Source organism: Xenopus tropicalis, chromosome 7 (genome assembly GCF_000004195.4).
Source record: "Xenopus tropicalis strain Nigerian chromosome 7, UCB_Xtro_10.0, whole genome shotgun sequence".
Classification (NCBI taxonomy): domain Eukaryota; kingdom Metazoa; phylum Chordata; class Amphibia; order Anura; family Pipidae; genus Xenopus; species Xenopus tropicalis.
The window spans coordinates 109,319,925-109,340,879 of NC_030683.2; the positions used below are offsets into that span (position 1 = coordinate 109,319,925).

A 20,955-nucleotide genomic window follows, 5' to 3' on the forward strand; every position below is an offset into this window, starting at 1 on the left:
TCTCTCTGTGTCGGTTGCTAGGTTTTACTTAACCACTATTTTAAACATTTCCACTGCAATTTAAGTCTATAATAATATCAGTGTTCACCTTGTGGAGCCTTTGGCATGAAAGCCAATCCCCGCGTTCAGACGATTGTGCTTTAAAGTCAAGTGGAGTTTCTGACTGTATGTTTGCATGTTAAAGCCTTTCAGTGTCATAGGTTTCGGAATGATTGGGACCATGTGTTGTGCCATAGATTAACCTCTAACCAAAATAGAGTTTAAGAGTTTTTGGTAAACTAAACATCTGAGCAGCACTTGAATTTGCGCCATTTTGGGTTGTTCCCTTGGCAAACTTCCTTGCCTATTATTCCCAAATAAAAAGTAAAACCTCAATTGGAATTATTTATGAATGCTAATGTAGCCCTCTTTTGCTACTGCATGAGATCTCGCACACATTCACTTGCGTGTGGCGCTACAGGAGTCCTGTGCCCCCGCTATCTGGAAGAGCAGGTACACTGATAAATGGCGTGCCTCCACCCAGGGTCAGGACAGGTTGGGCTGCGGTACCCCTCCCTGGGAAACTTCTCTGATCCACAAAACACACACACAGGAAAGGTTGATGGATTTATTGGCGGACGCTATACCCTTAAACTTGCAGAGATAGATACAGTCTGCCAGCCAGGGGCAACTTTACTCTCATAACACTGCTGGTACTTTCTGAACTACTGAGGGGAATCCCCACTTATGTGGCAAGTGCTTCAGAGTCTTGAGAAGAACTCCCTTTGGCTTTCCGTGCCCTGAGAAGAGTACGCTTTGTTCTTCAGAGCCCTGTACAGGACCCCCTTTCCTTCCGCACTCTTAAAGAGCGCACTTCCTGCCACTGGGGGGTTCCCAACTAATTTTTTTATACAGAACACTGTGTGAGCTACCAGCACCTTGCTTGTCTCTCTCTGCTTCCTTGTTCCCAGCAGCCCCTCCTCTCTCCCTTCCTTCCTGTCAGCTCAAACAGAGGGTGGGGGCTCCTCCTCCTTGCACAGTAACAACACAGAGGAGATACAAGTGTAGACAGCTCCCCTACACTAACAAATCATTATTTTGGGTTAAAATTGGGGTATTACTTTTTAATTTGGAATTATTTAGGAATACTAAAGGCAGAAGGTCATGAACAAGATAGGCAGGATTGGGATGGAGAGGGTGAAGAGACAGGCAGGAGCGGGATGGAGTGAGCGTGCAGATGGGGACAGGCATAGAGAGGAAAACAAGAACAGGACTGGAGCAGGGAAAGGAGCAGGAACAGGACTCAGAGCAAAGGTAGCAAGAACTAGGAACAGCCCCACAGCGTTCACAGTGCCAGTGCACAGGCAAGAAAGTGAGGTAGGAGCTGGGTTTAAATAGGACACCGCTGGCTCTGATTGGCTGACAAAAATGCTGCTGGGTTGTAATGGGAGGGCCAGGTGAAAACATGAGAATAGATGAGAATGAGAGAAAGAGATTGGCACTCACAAGCTGCTCTAGTGGCCAAGGAGAGGTTCCTGGCTCAGTTCCCAGTGGAGCCTTGCAGGGGGAAGCTATACAATAGAAAGTAACTTTGGTCCCTTTGATCTAGAACCACCTGGATACCTTATCCCCAGTGCACGCCTGGGAGAGGTGTGCCTAAGCTTTGGAGCCAAAAATCTAGGGGCGGGCCCAGCAGTTTATAAAAGGAGCCCCTGCTGTTGTTTGCCAATACAGAGAGAGAGATCCAGAGTGAGCAGCCAGTACAAAGTAGTGTGTTCAGATTTAAAAGAATAAAAGTCTGCTGGACTGCCAGGCAGTATAAAGCCCTCTGTGGAACTCTCAGTGTGTGTCCCCTGGAGTGAACAAGTACAGAGACTGTGCCAGCCGTGGATAGCCCACACAAGTTCCTCAGGAAAGGATTATCAGTCATCCCTAAAGCTGTTATACTTTCTATTTCAAAAGTTATATAAAGTTTGATATTGCTGCAACCCGTGTGTGATTATTTCCTAGTGGAAATCCCCTAGAGGTGTGTGTTACTCAGTGTTCACTAGGTGGAGGCACTGCGCTGTTCCCAGTTCCCAGTATCAATATTTCTCTGAGAACACACATCTGTAAATACAGCCCAATATTAAGTTAGTGTGCCAAGAAAGGGTTACAGATGTAACTGGGCGAAGTGCAAGCTGGCTATTGTGAGGAGGGAGAACTTGTTGACTTGTTGGAGGAAAAGGAGAATGCATGCAAGGGGAAGTATGCTGTGTCTCCACACAGTAAACCAACATCTCTAATCTCTTACACAGTTAGCTTCTATATTACATTAAATCAGTTTACAATGACTTTTCCATGGGTTTGGGGTGATGTACATGTAGGGACCCATAGGGTTAAGTTCCCTATGGTGTTATCCCCTACCTTAATGTTATCTGTGTTGTAATAGGGCAGAGCCCTCTACACTCAGATTACAGTATTAGGCTACCCCCTATAGGTTTAGCCCAGGTTGACCACTCCCCTTGTGCAGACTATATAGTGTCTTGCACAAGGAAGTGTCTTCCTCTTTGGCTGCTGTTCTCTCAGGCTGCATGTCATCGGGCCTGGGACACACGGTCTCAGTAAAGAGAACTGCCAGTTTTGTAAGTCGGGGACAGGGCCCCGTGAATGAGAACTAGCCAGCACAGACAGTTTTACTTATAGCACCCTCTAGAAGTGGTGAGAGTAGTCAGATTATTTAGCAAGGGCAGTTAATAGCCCCAACCAGGAGATGTAAAAGGGTTTAGTCCACCACCTCTGTAGTCGTTCTTTAGGGGCCGGTTTTATTAGACGCCAGGTACCAGTGTTAGGAGCTCTCCCCTGGACCACAGTCGGCCGGAACACTCCCTTCTGAAAGGTCTATATCTCAGGTGTCAACTAATCCTCTGTGCATCCTCCATGTGGGTTATTCTGTGCCTAAGTGTCACCCTTGTATTATCCACGGTGATCACACATTCTATACTGCTGTGTCTGTGAGTATACCCTGCTGCACTATAAAGTTGTGCCTTTGTCCAATAAATTGTACCATAGTTATTAAGCAAGAATCCTCTGGCGTCCATTATTCTCTATTTGCACTACACACCTCAGCTAGTTGTAGTTCAACTACACCCTCAGCTCCATCTAATTCTCCCATATAGCGGAGGCTCACCCCTTTGTATTAAGTGTCGCAATGTAACCCATGCTCACCTTATCACTACTAGCCTGGGTTTGGTAAATTGGGTCAGAAAAGCGTCACATTTATGGCGCCCAACGTGGGGCCCGAAGGGTTAAATTCAATTTGAAATTATCGGAGCCATTACCTGAGGGGCTGAGTAAAAGTGTGTTGTTGCTTTAAAATTTTACTGACAGGCACTGCCGGACGCGTTAGGCAAAGGGCGCCTGCAGTCCTGATCGTAATTCCTGATAACTAATTGGCCGTGGGTTCGGGCTTGAGGCGGAACTGTCTATCACCGCCCATATAGATTTTTGGCGCTCTTTTACTACGAAATCCCGCGAGAGGCGGGTTGTTTGTGAGACTTGGCGGCCATTTCCCGTGACCCTGACGTCACGGCGGCCATCTTATGCCTCTCACTTGCATAGGAGAGAGACGCGTGTGATTGAGCTCCTGCTGAAGCTAACAGTGTTGTGCGGCTGCCATCATTGTTTAGTGCCTTATCATTTACGCTACCAGCGCATAAGTACCCACCTTACTCTGCGGCTGCCGAGAAGGACTGCTTGGGTGTGTCACTCCGGGACAAGCGGCTGCGGCCCGGGTGACGACGAAATACGTTTACTACACAGTGAGTACCCCACGGCTGTGGGCTACCCCTTAAGCGGCAAAGTGCTAATCGGTTTGCGGCTGCGACCGCCAGGAAAACAGCACCGCTGTAATTTGCCTTATCTGGCTGCCCGGAAATCACGGCTGCGACCGGGTATTACTATTGACTTCCCTTGATAATTGATCCCCGGGTGCGTCTTCAAGAGGCTATTGCCGTTTGGGAGGCGATCCAGCAGGGACTTGATCATTATTGCTGCGGTTGTCAGACAGCCTATTCGGTGAACTGCAACTTTGTGCCTTTAAAGATGGCTGACAACGCTAGTCCCCGCTCACTGACCCCAGACACCCTGGGTAGTGATACCACCTTTATGACATCCCAGTCTCAACGTTATGTGTGGCTGGGCACTTTTGGGGAGCGCACCGCAGAGGATGGTAGCGTGGTAGTGGAACCTTACTGCGAATGTTGTGGGCAGGTTATAGTCCAAGCATGGAAGGAACTAGAAGTCCGCTGCCCTTTTTGTAAGTCGCGCTGTTGGGCAAAGCCCCTACAGAGAGCGCAGGGACCATTTGTCCAAGGTGGCGCGGTGGGACTTGATATACCCAGGCCTGCTACTCCTGCTCCTACGCCAGTTCCACAGCACCTAGATGATGCTAGCGTTCCTATAAAGGTTACGCAGGATTTTGATACTAAATCTGATCGTTCTGATGAGGATAGGCTGGATTCAGTTTCAGTGACGGCCTCAACCTCTATGTATCCTGTGGAGGCAGCGGTTTCTGCCAAAAGCAAAAGTTCTCAGGAGCCGTCAGGTGTTTCAAGGGAAGAGGAGAATCTGCGGATACTATTAAAAGGTGTGGGGAGAGGAAAGTCTAAGTCACCTACACCTGACAAAGAGAGTGCAATTTCATCCCATTCCTCAGGGAGTGCAATCTTCCTGAGCGGTACCTCGCAAAGACGAGGCCATCGACCTGACTGGGCCCATATGACCTTTGGGCCACTGCCTAGACGTTCTCTACCAGAAGGGCAGAGAGGATCAGAATCTCCAAAAGAGCCGGAGCTGCTGTCTAATGATCCGCCAGGTTGGCCAGTTGTACCACCTCCTCCCCATGCCGTGAACAAAAGTACCTCTTGCTTGCTGCTCTCTGAGCACTACTATAGGCAGTAGCCTCTCAGTAACTCTCACAAAAGGCAGGAGCATACTGCAGGTGAGATGACAGGCTTGTAGATGTACTCTGTAAAGCCATTTATTATTACAAAAAAAAAAAAAAAAAAAAAATATATATATATATATATAAAATTATAAAACATGCTTCCATATTTGGGTAGAAAAATAGTTGCTAAAGGTGAACCACACCTTTGAGTAGGCCCCTGACACAAAAATAGGGCCTTCCTTAATTGGGAAGCTTTTTGAAAATCAGACTGTGCAACTCTAGTCAGTGTCCATCGCTTAAAGGAAAAGTAATACCAAAATGTATAATACAAAGATCCACTCTCCTCTCCTCCAATAACCATTCTATGGTCAAAGTTAATTATCTTTAATTGTGTAGATGTATCAATAGGAGCGCAAGTGGACCATGTGAAAATAAAAAATACAAAAAACAAATAGTGCGGTACGTTTGTTGAAATATAGCCAAACAAAAAAATAAACTAATTGGGTACTCCCACCTGTGCAATATTGCTAAATGCTCACCAGATGGCAGAATTTTCAAGCCAAATAATCTTAAGCGTGTTCAGAGGTGCCGACGTACTCAGTACAATAATGCAGAGAGAAGAAGCAGCACATAGTATAACATCATTTATTAAAATAAATACTGCTAAAACAAGCTAATACAATGTGTAGAATTCAAAAAGCACAAATATCTATGGCTCAAAAGTAAAGGAAAAGTAATACCAAAATGTATAATACAAAGATCCACTCTACTCTCCTCCAATAACCATTCTATGGTCAAAGTTAGTTATCTTTAATGTCTGTGCTTTCACAGAGGATTAGGAGCAAGCACAAAGTGTTCTTGACTTTGTCTTCTCTGGTCCTTAAAAGATTGATGGCCGACCTGGCTGCTGCCTTCACTGCTCACGACTCCTAGGGGTATATTATCATGCTGTGTTAAAATTAGAGTGAAGCATTACTGGTGATATTGCCCAGGGCAGCCAATCAGCAATTAGATTTCAACAGTTAGAAAACCAAAGCAAAGCATCAGATTGGCTGCTATGAGCAACATCACAGGTAATGTTTTACTCCACTTTATACACAGCCTATTCATGACTGCTTGTGCCTTCGGGCTTCAACAATCATAACAGAAACCCTGCATAGGTTTACTAACTCATGCTGGGTTTTGGGCCTGAAAACCTTGAGAAAGAAACAAAATACCTATATATGAATAACATAGGTTCTTTATCTTTTTGAAACAAGAATTGCATTTATCCATTTATGCCTCCTAATCCATTCCTTCCCCTGTTCTACTGATCTTGTTGCATACCTCCCAACATTTGAAAAATGAAAAGAGGGATAAAAAGATTTGGCGCGTACAGCGCGGCAAATTTTTTTGACCACCCCCCTTTTGTGGCCACGCCTCAATTACCACACCCCATTTTAAAAAAAATACTCCTTTTATATAGATCAAATGGCGGGAGCAGACGAAAATGTGCTATACCCTCATACTGAACGACCTAAGGAAAACAATATAGCAACTCCTACATTAAAATACAAATATAGAGAGAAGTCAGTCAGTTATAAGTGAGTTATAACTAAGTACCAGTTTTGCCCCCCCATACACAGTAGCCCCCAATACACAGTGCCCCAATACACAGTACCCCCAATACACAGTAGTCCCCAATACACAGTAGCCTCCCATAAACAGTAGCCCCCTATACACAGTAGCCCCCAATACACAGTAGCCCCCAATACACAGTAGTCTCCCATACACAGTAGCCCCCAATACACAGTAGCCCCCAATACACAGTAGCCCCAATACACAGTAGCCCACAATACACAGTAGTCTCCCATACACAGTAGCCCCCAATACACAGTAGCCCACAATACACAGTGCCCCCAATACACAGTAGCCCCCTATACACAGTGCCCCCAATACACAGTAGCCCCCTATACACAGTGCCCCCAATACACAGTAGTCTCCCATACACAGTAGCCCACAATACACAGTAGCCCCCTATACACAGTGCCCCAATACACAGTAGCCCCCAATACACAGTAGCCCACAATACACAGTAGCCCCCTATACACAGTGCCCCCAATACACAGTAGCCCACAATACACAGTGCCCCCAATACACAGTAGTCTCCCATACACAGTAGCCCACAATACACAGTGCCCCCAATACACAGTAGTCTCCCATACACAGTAGCCCACAATACACAGTGCCCCCAATACACAGTGCCCCCTATACACAGTAGCCCACAATACACAGTGCCCCCAATACACAGTAGCCCCCTATACACAGTGCCCCCTATACACAGTAGCCCACAATACACAGTGCCCCCTATACACAGTTTCCACCCCACCCCGTACCTCCCATAGGCGCTTTGTCTGCTGCTTCGTTATGCCTCTCCTTGCGCTGCGCGACAGGCCCTTTTATAAGGTTGCGCCCCGTGCGTAATGACGTCACACCCACAGGCGCAACCTTATAAATGGGCCTGTCGCGCAGCGCAAGGAGAGGCATACCGAAGCCGCCGACGAAGCATGAACATCTCCAGCCTGTAGATCCCGCTGTGCTGGATAGTTCCATGAATGTCCCGCAATGCGGGACATTCATGGAACTATCCGGGACAGCGGGACGCGCCATAAAAAGCAGGACTATCCCGCGAAAAGCGGGACAGTTGGGGGGTATGTTGTTGTATTCTCTCTTTCAGTTTCCCTCAGTGTTTGGATGGATGAAGCCCATGGAAGTGGGGTTCAGCTTATCCCTCAGTATCCAGTGCTTAATCAGTCTGTTACCCTGAGCGTCACTGGGGTCACTGGCACAATACAACAGTTTACATGGTATAAAGTTATACATGGTTATAACCAATTATTCAGTGTTATTCCATCTCTAAACACAGTGACAGCAGGGCCTCAGTATTTCCCTTGGGCCAGCTGGCTTCCAAATGGCTCATTGCAAATTTTAGGCCTTGTTCCTACAGACCAGGGGAGTTACATGGTACAGATTTGGACTGCTTATACAATACCACACAGAATTTCAGTTACCCTGCCAGTTTATGGTGAGTATTTAGTGTTCTGCAACTCCTTTATAATAATAATCTGCTCTTCATATTGGTGTATATAATCCAGTTTTATTTATACACATGCACTATGTTCCTAGACTGAGGCTGAATATTAATGCCAGGTCTAAGAGATAATTTGTAGCAAACTCATTTGTTGGCAAAACCCAGCAAGCACTCAGAGTTTACATAATGGTGTATCTGAGGGGGGGTTGTTTAAGTAGAGAGTGTAAATAGTAAAAATGTGTTGTACTCTACATAACACAATAACATGTTCATGACAATAATCATGTTATTCATGGGGCCTAGGTTCACCCATATTAGGTTCTTGGGAACTCATCTGATTTCCCTTTACTTATGGCACCAGCACCTAGGGTGTTAGCTCTATAGGTGTAACTCATTGAGCCAGAGAATGTCAGAAGCACTGCCTACACACAATAGTATAGATGAAAGGAAAGATAGATTAGATTAGAGATTAGATCGAGATCTGGCCGATTTCAATAACTGAATAATAAAGAAAGAATAAGCTAAAGAAGACCCTGCTCAATTGAGATTACAGTCTAAAACAGGGAGGGTGTAATGAGTGGCTCAGGAGTCACACGGGAGAGATGTTAGCAGGTGCCAGTGGCTTATAGTATATGCTGAAGGAATGCTAGGCTAGATGGGAGGAGATAACATTTTCTACAGAAATGGCAGTTTAAAGTCAGAGAGATTAGAAGTCAAAATGTGGGTGAAAGTTCCAGATATGCTAAGGCAATGAGTGAGGGGTAGTACATGAAACCATAGTAACAAGCCATACGGTGAGTATCTGGATATGAGTTGGGAATTGGTTTGAATGTCAGGCATATTAGTTTTGAATGTTACTCAGAAAGTAGTGGAACCAGTGCAGAATCTGGCAGAGTGGCATGGCAGCACACTTGCTAGTTGTATGAGCCTGGAAGCTGTATTAATTATAGGCTGGAGAGGTTACAGTCTCTGGAGGGGAAGGCCTATTAACAAAGTCAATAATATGATATGATGAGGGGGAAAACAAAAATTTTGGTGGCATGGCTGGCCCCAAAGCGATCCATAAATAAACTGGAAATGATTTAAAAAATTATGGCCAAAGCAAGCATGGGGGAAACTTAGGGGCACTGGCCTCCTAAGCCAGTGGGTTCAATTCTATCTGGGGTGGGTTGGCGAGTGTTTTTTTTTATAATTTTGCAAAATTGCACTTTATTTGTGGGTACTGTCCTCATCTGCCACAACAATGGCTCTTCTATCTCATCCTGTCCTTATCAATATGAAAATGCAGTTTAGTGGGATGTTTGTAGCAGAGGATTCAGTGGCTGAAGGAGTAATGTCAAGCATTAACGACACTTATCTTAAATGAGAAGGAAAGGTAAAAACTAAGTAAGCTTTATCAGAAAAGTCTATGTAAATACATAGACAGAGACATGCAGCTCTCTCCTGCTTCCCCCTTAGGAAAGTGGATCTGAGCCAATCAGCATGAAGCTTCCTCATAGTCTAACTAAAGGTGGCCATACACGTTAAGACCTCGCCAAGTGAGCGGATCTTCTCCCGATATCCCCACCTACGGGGGGGCGATATCGGGCGAATTTAAGCTAATTCGGTCGTTTGGCCCTGGGGTCGATATCTGTCCTGAGATCGACAGGGCAGGCCCTGTTGCTGCCCCTACACAGGCCGATAATCACCTGAATCGGTCTAAGGGACCAATATCTGCAGCTACAATCGGCCTGTGTATGGGGACCTTAACTGAGTATGAATACTGGTCTGGGTCTTGGTGTAGGAGCGAGGCATTATGGAAACTTTCTTTACACAGCTCAGCGGTTTTTTTTTCCTTTGAAGCTTCTGATCATCTGAACAGGTGAAATATGAGGGGGGAGGAGATTTAAGGGCATACCCCCCCAACTGTCCCGCTTTAAGCGGGACAGTCCCGCTTTCTATAGCTCGTCCCGCTGTCCCGGATAGTTCCCTGAATGTCCCGCATTTTCGTAATAGATTACGGAAATGCGGGACATTCATAGAAGGATCCGTGACAGCGGGATGAGCGCTCCGACTCCTTGCGCTGCTTCTCTCATGTGGCTCCTTCTCCGGCGGTCCCTGGCCCTTTTATAAGGTTGCGCCCGTGCGTAATGACGTCACACGTACACACGGGGTGCAACCTTATAAAAGGGCCAGGGACCGCCGGCGAAGGAGCCACATGAGAGAAGCAGCGCAAGGAGTCGGAGCGCGTATGGGGGCTCTGTGTTTGGGGGGGGGCTCTGTGTATAGGAGGCTCTGTGTATGGTGGGCATTGTGTTTGGGGGGGCACTGTGTATGGGGGGCCTCTGTGTTTGGGGGGCCTCTGTGTATGGGGGGCCTCAGTGTATGGTGGGCCTCTGTGTATGGGGGGCCTCTGTGTATGGGGGCACTGTGTATGGGGGGCCTCTGTGTTTGGGGGGCCTCTGTGTATGGGGGGGCACTGTGTATAAAGGGTACTGTGTATGGGGGGGCTCTGTATGAAGGGCACTGTGTATGGGGGGGGCTCTGTGTATAAAGGCTACTGTATATAAAGGGTACTGTGTATGGGGGGTACTGTATATGGGGGGGCTCTGTGTATAAAGGGTACTGTGTATGGGGGGTACTGTATATGGGGGGGCTGTGTGTATGAAGGGCACTGTGTATGGGGGGGCTCTGTGGGCTTCCTTAGGTAGTACAGTATGAGGGTATAGCACATTTGCATCTGATCCACCATTTCAACTATATAAAACGAGTATTTTTAGAAAAAAATGGGGTGTGTTAATTGGGGCGTGGTCACAAAAGTGGGCGTGGCCAAAAAAATTTGCCGCGCTGCACGCGCCACATATTTTTGTCCCTCTTTTTGTTTTTCAAATGTTGGGAGGTATGTTAAGGGCACTATTGAGGGAACTGAAGGTATGCCTGCAGCTTGAGATTAACTCTTTATTAGCCTTTCCTTCTGCTTTAAAGCTAATGCCACAATGGTTGGATCCTCCCCCTGCAGAAATACGCCGCTACGCTTCAAATATCTGAGTTGTGGCTGTACCTGGAGTTGTTACGTTGGCCCAGGTACAGGCACATGAAGCGGAATTAGGTGAAAACTGCATCTTGCGCATTAGCTGAAGGCTGTGAATGATTACAAATCCATACCAGTGGCACAGCCGTTGGTACCCCTGAGCCTACTCTGGAGAAGATTAGAATAAATCTCCATGTTCAGCAGGGAAGCATAGCTAGCTAAAATCCTTTTTGTTTTTTTAGGGGCCAATTTAGTGAAAAGTAGGGGGATACCAGAACTGAGCGCTTTTGATGGGGGTTGCTGCAGGGTGGACGGGGCCTGACTACCGATGCTGGATGGAGGGAAAGATGATGAGGGATGGTAACCCGGCATTTTCTACAAAAACATCCTACTGCGCCTGCCTGCGCCCATTGGCGCACATAGCTCACACAGGCAGCTCTGCCACACAAGACGGCCGTGCCAGCATGGGGCAATAAAACCGGGAGCTATGCACATGATCCCCATCTCTGTGTCGTAGTGCCCCACTGAGCAGAACTGGGAAAGCTGCGGTACATGGGCGCTAGGCTCGGCCTTGTACTGCCATTCCTATAACGCTACCGGCTACTGTATCCGCTGCCTGAGCGCACTGCCTCCATACACCGCGGAAAGTCACATGACTCCTGCGCATCCCCTGCCCGAGAAGCTCCGCCCCAGAATCTAAAACCTGTCATTAATTGTGCTGAAATGCTTTTATAAACCCGTCACTTCCCTGGGATCCCACATGTGCCCGCCTCCCCTATACTTGAGTCTTGGCAACGCGCCATTTGGGCGCTAAACTCTGTGATGTCACAGCATGTCTAGCGCTCAGAGCAAAGGATGCTGGGAAGGAGGAAGGCTGGACAAGTGGGGTGCTGGTGTAGGTGTACTTGGGCCCGAAATCGTCATTACTCCGTGTAACCCTTACAGCTTATGGAATAATGAAGACACCAGCCCTGTATCAAGCCTCATACAGCTCTCTCTACCTTCTCATACAGTTGTTACTGCCATTTCCACCAGTACATTGGTTCCTCCACTGACTTTGTATGCCTGGGCTGTCTGCCATCTCACATCAATAGACCAGTGATAAGGGTAAAATTGCAGAGCCAATCAGAGAATGTCAATGCCAGTTTTATTTTAGGTTTTATCCATTTCAGCTACTAGAGCTAATAGATCTAAGCTGTTTTTTATTTTTCAAACAGCTAAATGGGCCAGATGAAAGAACCATGTCACCCTGTGTCATTCAATTGAGAAGTCCCCATTGGACCTAAAGTTGAAGCTCATTGGTAAAGTTGAACTACAGATATTGGACTTGGCTGTAATGCATGTGTTTTTGTGTGCAATTTAAAATGTGCATCTCTCTCTCTGACAGGCAAATACGGTCTGCGTAACTAGCACGAAGTGTAGAGGGTGAGAATTACTCTTGCCAAGATCTGAAAGGCTGCCAGAGAGCTGCTAACCTTGGGTGAGAAGGAACCCGAGCGCCTGTGTGAGGGTATAGTGCATTTTATTCCAAACTTTATAAATGCCACATGGGAGGGCAGTGGGCTGGGATACTGGCTGTTCCATTTAAGGCAATGTCTAGAAGTAATTTCTCTTGTTTATTGACTGCTGTATAGCAGGGGGCTTGTCTGCTAAGCACTTAGATTCTGCTTATTCCCATATATACAGGAACCGTGGCTTTGAGCCAATGCCATCTAGCTTGTTAGAGGGCTAACTGCACAAATATAGGTAAATATAGTATTCTAAACATATATGTAGGCATAAGGAAGAAAGAGGGCTGACCTGATGTTGTTCTGCTTAGGGAAAACATCAGAATCATCAGATAACTTTTCTCAAGTCTTTCCTAACAAGAAGAACATCAGATCAGCCCTCCTTCTTTCACTTGACAACTTTCTCAACAACATCATGGTCTGAAACTGATTAACAGCTGGGGCTCTTGGGACAAAATGTATTCATATTAACAGCATGAAAAATACTTGCAGCAATTTTACATTTACTTATTTTAAAGTTTACTTATCCTTTGAGTCTCCACACACCCCATTTTGTACTCTTTGTACCTTCTCTACCATTTTCTTTCCTATACAGGTCCTTTTCAAAAAATTAGCATATTGTGATAAAGTTCATTATTTTCTGTAATGTACTGATAAACATTAGACTTTCATATATTTTAGATTCATTACACACAACTGAAGTAGTTCAAGCCTTTTCTTGTTTTAATATTGATGATTGTGGCATACAGCTCATGAAAACCCAAAATTCCTATCTCAAAAAATTAGCATATCATGAAAAGGTTCTCTAAATGAGCTATTAACCTAATCATCTGAATCAACAAATTAACTCTAAAAACCTGCAAAAGATTCCTGAGGCTTTTAAAAACTCCCAGCCTGGTTCATTACTCAAAACCGCAATCATGGGTAAGACTGCCGACCTGACTGCTGTCCAGAAGGCCATCATTGACACCCTCAAGCAAGAGGGTAAGACACAGAAAGAAATTTCTGAACGAATAGGCTGTTCCCAGAGTGCTGTATCAAGGCACCTCAGTGGGAAGTCTGTGGGAAGGAAAAAGTGTGGCAGAAAATGCTGCACAACGAGAAGAGGTGACTGGGCCCTGAGGAAGATTGTGGAGAAGGACCGATTCCTGACCTTGGGGGACCTGCGGAAGTAGTGGACTGAGTCTGGAGTAGAAACATCCAGAGCCACCGTGTACAGGCGCGTGCAGGAAATGGGCTACAGGTGCCGCATTCCCCAGGTCAAGCCACTTTTGAACCAGAAACAGCGGCAGAAGCGCCTGACCTGGGCTACAGAGAAGCAGCACTGGACTGTTGCTCAGTGGTCCAAAGTATGTCATTTGGAAATCAAGGTGCCAGAGTCTGGAGGAAGACTGGGGAGAGGGAAATGCCAAAATGCCTGAAGTCCAGTGTCAAGTACCCACAGTCAGTGATGGTCTGGGGTGCCATGTCAGCTGCTGGTGTTGGTCCACTGTGTTTTATCAAGGGCAGGGTCAATGCAGCTAGCTATCAGGAGATTTTGGAGCACTTCATGCTTCCATCTGCTGAAAAGCTTTATGGAGATGAAGATTTCATTTTTCAGCACGACCTGGCACCTGCTCACAGTGCCAAAACCACTGGTAAATGGTTTACTGACCATGGTATTACTGTGCTCAATTGGCCTGCCAACTCTCCTGACCTGAACCCCATAGAGAATCTGTGGGATATTGTGAAGAGAAAGTTGAGAGACACAAGACCCAACACTCTGGATGAGCTTAAGGCCGCTATTGAAGCATCCTGGGCCTCCATAACACCTGAGCAGTGCCACAGGCTGATTGCCTCCATGCCACGCCACATTGAAGCAGTCATTTCTGCAAAAGGATTCCCGACCAAGTATTGAGTGCATAACTGAACATAATTATTTGAAGGTTGACTTTTTTTGTATTAAAAACACTTTTTTTTTATTGGGCGGATGAAATATGCTAATTTTTTGAGATAGGAATTTTGGGTTTTCATGAGCTGTATGCCACAATCATCAATATTAAAACAAGAAAAGGCTTGAACTACTTCAGTTGTGTGTAATGAATCTAAAATATATGAAAGTCTAATGTTTATCAGTACATTACAGAAAATAATGAACTTTATCACAATATGCTAATTTTTTGAAAAGGACCTGTATTTCCCTACTTCTCTTTCCTTTCTCTCATTAACTTCTCATTTTTATTCTGCAATCTACACTTTCGCTCCACTTATATTTGTCTTCTTTTAATCTCCATTCCACTTCTATACATATAACTACGCATTACTATTTTATTTTCCTGTTTTTAATTTATTTTGGAGTGCTGGGAGAAGGGAAGATGAAGCTCGATTACATATTGGGTTTGAAGATTTCTTGGAACACCACTTACAAGCACAGGTCTTTAAGCTGGACTCATGTGCTGATGAGACAAAGGCACATCTGGAGGATGGGGGGGCTGCGGGGGCGGCCGGTGGGGGTAAAGGTCTCGGGAATAGGGGTAGGTGAAAGAAGAGGTACCTGCCTTGCGCCCACCCACTGCTGCGCCCTAGGCAGGGGCCTCTTCCCCTAGTTCTGGCCCTCGAGTAGATGCCCTTGGTAATCCATCTTGGAGGGCACTAGTACTCTCTTTTTGCAACACAGGCCCTGCAGCTGATTGTAACTAAGATATTGTATGTGACTGTACAGCGTCACTGTATTTATTGATTATACTGATTCTGTTTACACCAGGCCTTTACATCTGTCTATGGTCTTATAAATAATTTGTTACCATGTTGGTTAAGAATTCCTTGCCCAGTAACTGTGTGAGTGAAACCTTGTGACACCTCCTCTAATCTATAGCGATGGCCCAAAGAAAGAGTTAGCAGTAGCGTATGTTTTACTACTTGAGAATTGAGTTACGTGCGTTGTAGGTGAAAAGTTTAGCTAGAAGATAAAGTAGCCATCCTGGGCAAATGTCACACACAAACATTTACACACACATATTCATTTTTTTTTTAATTTTGCACACTTTAGCACACTTTTATACACTCATATACACACTTACACACTGTCACACAACTTTTAGATGTGTAAACACAAACATACACAAACTTTTTTTTTTTACTTATTTATTTTACCCCTCTGTCTTTGTTTTTTTCCTAAAAGCTGTTTATTTTGACAGCCTGACTATTGAATCAGATATTCTGACCACTAATTACACTGTTGTGTGACTTATTTTGCTGTTTCACTGATTTGCACAATTTTTGTGGTTTTATTGCATTTTTATCCCTGTATAAGTGTTCCTGATCTGTTTTTTTATCTTTGCTTTGCCATGTGGTATTTTGGTGTAGAAAAATAACTTTACCTATTTTAAATTCATCAGAATGTGTATTTTCCAAAAATATATGGTTTTCTGGGGGTCTCTGTATAGTTGGGGGGTTTCGGCACATAATACGCTGTCAGGGGGCTCTGTGTGCAAAAGCTGAGTTGGCAGGCGAGAAATCCCTATGCGCTATTTTCATTTTGGGTTCAGTACATACCGCAGACTTTGGTATATCTATGCACATTGGGCATCAAATTGATGCAGTAGAACTCTGGTGTTGCTATTTGGGGTGATTTGCCTCTGTACGCAAGAAATTGTTTGGGATAAAAGTGGAAATTGCAAAATTTTCAGATAATTTTCTAAAATGTCATAAAAACCACTAATTTTAGGAAAGCTTTGCAGATTGGTACTTTGGTGTAGAAAGGACTCTTTACCCTTGTTGGATTTGTCAGAATGTGTACTTTGCAAAAATATATGGTTTTCTGGGGTCTCTGTATAGTTAGGGGGGGTTACGGCACATAATATGTTTTCAGGGGGCTCTGTGTGCAAAAGCTGAGTTGGCAGGCGAGAAATCCTTATGCGCTATTTTCATTTTGGGTTCAGTACATACTGCAGACTTGGGTATATCTATGCATATTGTACAGCGCTGCGGAATATGTTGGCGCTTTATAAATAAATGTTAATAATAATATTGGGCAGCAAACTGTTCAGTTGACCTCGGTGTTCCTATTTGGGGTGATTTCCCTTTGTATGCAAGAAATTGTGTGAGATAAAAAGCGGCAAATTGCAACATTTTTAGGCGATTTTCTGAAATGTCATAAAAACCACTAACTTTAGGAAAGCTTTGCAGATTGGTACTTTGGTGTAGAAAGGACTCTTTACCCTTGTTGGATTTGTCAGAATGTGAACTTTCCAAATATATATGGTTTTCTGGGTTTTTCTGTATAGTTGGGGGGATGTTACGACACATAATGCACAGTCACTGGACTTATTTTGACAGCAGAAAAAATTCATATGCACTATCTTATTTTGGGTGCCTCTGTACACCACATATCTTTGCATATTGGGCATAAAACTGTTCATTAGACCTCTGGCATTCATATTTAGGGTGATGCGTCATTGTATGTAAGAAATGTTGTAAGATAAATGTGAAAAATTGCAACATTTTTAGGCGTTTTTCAGAAAAGTCATGACAGAAATGATAGCTTGCATGGGGTATGTTCACTTTGGGGCCCCTACATGCCACATACTTAGGTAAACCTATACATATTGTGTATCAAACTGTTCAGTGGACCCCTGGGGTTCAAATTCAGGGTGTTTTATCTTGGTACCTAATGCTATGTGGGAGATAAGGTGCTGCAAAGTGGAAACTTTGAGGGCATTTTTGAAAATGTAATCAAAATCTCCAACTTTAGGAAAGCTTTGCGGCTTGGAACTTTGGAGTAGAAAGACATGGGTACCCATTTTAGATTTGGGGGAATGTGTACTTTCCAAAAATATATGGCTTTCTGGGGCGAGCGTACTTTTTTTTGTAGTTTTAGCCCTCATTTAATGATGTAAATGTGTTGGTTTTGCAGGAGCTGAAATTACAGAAATGATAGATTGCATGGAGTATGTTCACATTGGGGCCCCTACATGACACATACTTAGGTAAACCTCTACATATTGGGCATCAAACTGTTCAGTGGACCCCTGGCGTTCAAATTTAGGGTGTTTTGTCTTGGTACCTAATGCTATGTGGGAGATAAGATGCTGCAAATTGGAAGCTTTGAGGGGATTTTTGGAAATGTCATCAAAATTGCCACATTTAGGTAAGCTTTGTGGCTTTGTACTTTGGAGTAGAAAGACATGGGTACCCATTTTTGATTTGGGGGAATGTGTACTTTGCAAAAATATATGGCTTTCTGGGGTGAGCGTACTTTTTTGTGGCTTTATCCCACATGAAATGATGTAAATGTGTTGATTTTGCAGGAGCTGAAATTATAGATCATTTGGGGGTATGTTCACATTGGGGCCCCTACATGGCACATATTTAGGTAAACCTATACATATTGGGCATCAAATTGTTCAGTGGCCCCCTGGCATTCATATTTAGGGTGTTTTATCTGGTTACGTTATGACCTGTAGGAGATAAGATACTATAGACTGGAAGCTTTGAAGCGATTTTTTTGAAAAAATTCACAAATTTTGATAAAAACCAGTAACTTTAGGTTTTGCAACTTGGTAGTTTGGAGTAGACAAACAGCTGTGCCTATTCTGGATGCCCCAGAATCTGTTCTTTTCAAAAAATGTTCTGGGATAAACCTTCTGTTAGTGGAAGTTTTGACCTTGAAATCTAAAGTATGCAGCTTTCTGGAGCAGTGCTTTGGGAATTTGGTAGTGTACTGCTGGGAGTTTTTGACCTATACAAGTGAGAAATCTCCATAAAACTATATATATTTGGTATTGGCACGATCAGAAGATATAGTACTTTCAAAATCAGCTGTTTTTCCGTGCATAAAATTATTTTTGTTTCTGATATATGTGTTTATATTATGGAAAATTTGATTTTTTCTTCTTATTTTTTAGACATTTAGAAGCCTATTTCTCATTACAGAATTTTAATTACAGAAAAATTCTACCATATTTTGAAAACTTAGGTTGTCCTGAAAAAATCAATATATAGTTTTCTTGGGTAAACTAAAAGTCCCCCCAAGGAAAGGCCCCTAAATTGAAAGAGTGCAAAATGTTCAAAAACTGTCTGGCAATACACGTTCCGCTTTGACCAAAATGGCTGGCAGTAAAAGGGATATACTGAGGGGATTTGTGAAGTGACGATCTGAGGGTGTGAGCAATCCCCCCGACAGCCTTTCCGATGCCCTTTTTAGCATTGCTTAACTTTTCAGCATTGGATGGGGGCGAGGATGAGGCGCATCACTAGTGCAGGGAGCACAGGTAACCCACTGGGTGCTGCTCCTTGAGGCAAGACTCTCAACTTGCCTTGTGGAAGTTGCAACCCTGTAGAGAAAACATTTACTTTCTAATGGGAAAAATGTTTTCTAGAATCCTTTATCCCCGCTTGAGATTGGTTCAGAGGGGATGTCGGAGCTCAGCCTCAAAACAGTCTGAAGATCTAACACGTACTGTATAGTCTTTGATGAATGTGTTGATTTTTTTATAGGAAAACTTTTCCCCCATTATGAATACCCAACCAATAGATAGTTTATATTATGGTAAGTGGCCTAGTAAAGAATCTCGCCAAACTGGAATATATATCAGTAAATATTGCCATTGCCATATTTGACATCCTTTCCCTTGATCCACCATTTTGTGGTGGGCTGTGCGCTCCCTCAGAGATCACATGACCAGAAATAATGCAGCTTTAACTGTAACAGGAAGTAGTGTGGGAGCAAAAGGCAGAACTCTGCCCATTAATTGGCTGATGGGGCCTAGCATGTATGTGTGCCTTGGCTTGTTTGTGTGCACTGTGAATCCTATGATCCCAGGGGGTGGCACTTAATTATTAAAGTGGAAATTTTCTGTTTAGGATTAGCCAATAGCACATACTACTAAAAAAGTTTTAAAGACATTTTTTATGAAAATGGCTTATTTAGATGAAGCAGGGCTTTACATATGAGCTTGTGTATGCAATATAGTTTTATAGAAACCTATATTGTTTGGTGGTATAGTTTTCCTTTAAGTTGTGATTTTTTTTGAGAGTTTTTAAATAGAATAAGATCATTTTACAGCCTCATTAAAAATGAACAAAACAATTTGATATTAATTTGTGATTTACTTTTTCCTGCAATACCCCATTTACTGACCCTCTCTCTGGAACTGTTATCCTGTGCTGCTTTTATCATATATCTAAACTCCCATTAGCTAGGCTGAGGATGAGGAGGCAATGATGGTACCTAAGGTTAAATTATGGTTTAATGGTTTTGTTCCTATATGTGCAGGTAGCGCTGGGCCTAAAAATGGGTAACTCTGGGCTCCTTGCCTTTGCCTATCTCACTAATACCAATGTACAGCAAGCCTATCTCATTCAAAAACATAACATTTATTTTTTTAAATTGTCAGTATACAATAACAATGCTGAATACATTTTTGCATTATGCAAAAAATGTTAAGAATAAATAATATGACAAAAAAGTAATATTTTTGTCAGTCAGCTTAAGCCCCCAGTTCTCAGATGCAGTTTGAAGATGCTGTTTCAAAACCTGATTTAGCATCAGATGCACTAACATACTGGGTCATGTCCTCTTCTCAGTTCCGTATTTCTTTCTCTTTGTCTCTAAGTCCTTGAAGACTGTTATTTATCAAGAAGAGTACATTTGACTCTATGGAGGGCTGCCATCGGGGAACCATTGGGGCCCAGTACAAGTATAACGGATGGGCCCCTAGAGTTCTGCCCCTGTCCCTCCCCCCCAATGGCTGCCCCCAACATACATGGTGCCGCGATTTTGTTCTTCTTCTTTTATAGCTTCAACGCTTTGCTGCCAAGAAAAGATTGGTCAATGTTAGCCATGGATTCCCTATGTGTATAATCATTCTACAATTTATTTTTCTTTACAATTTTTTGTTTTTCATGTTTTATCTCACAATCCTATTGCTGCTCATTTAAAGGTCAAATACAACTATACAACAATAACACTTTCTCCCATCTCACCTTGGGGGTCTCTCCTCTATATTTGGCCTAGTTCAGTGACCCCTGCATAAAACAATCTAAGCCTTTATTTTTGGCGGTTTTAGTTATAGAATTATTGTACATATATGGAAGCCAGAGAATACTGTTTCCATTGGTGCAGTAGAGGATTAAAGTTGACCTTACCTTCCTTACATTTCTGTAGGTGCTTTGAAATTTGTATCTTTACATCCCTTTCATCCCACATGCCTGCGATAAATTGGTGTGACAGGAGCTGCTTTGCAGTTGGTCTCTTTGCTGGATCTTTCTTCAGGCATTGGTAAATAAAGTCATGGAATGTGACACTCCTGGGAAAAAAAATTGTTATTGGATTAAATATATCTCATTTCTCAGATGTATGGAAAAGTTCATGCCTCTAGCATAATCAGAACCCAACAGCACAGTCGTGTGCCCTGAATATCCCATAAGCCCCCTGTTTAAAGTGACTTGCTTGATGTCACCCCAAGCACATAACACTATC

The 20,955-nt window shown here is 43.8% G+C and overlaps 1 long non-coding RNA gene across 1 annotated transcript; it reads left to right on the forward strand.

The window, feature by feature from the left end:
• The first annotated feature begins 7,627 nt into the window (after positions 1–7,627).
• LOC116412259 lies at positions 7,628–12,522 on the forward strand. Its single transcript, XR_004223629.1, has 3 exons — positions 7,628–7,970; positions 12,204–12,287; positions 12,374–12,522. It is a non-coding gene; the product is annotated as an uncharacterized LOC116412259 (long non-coding RNA).
• The last annotated feature ends 8,433 nt before the right edge of the window (positions 12,523–20,955 follow it).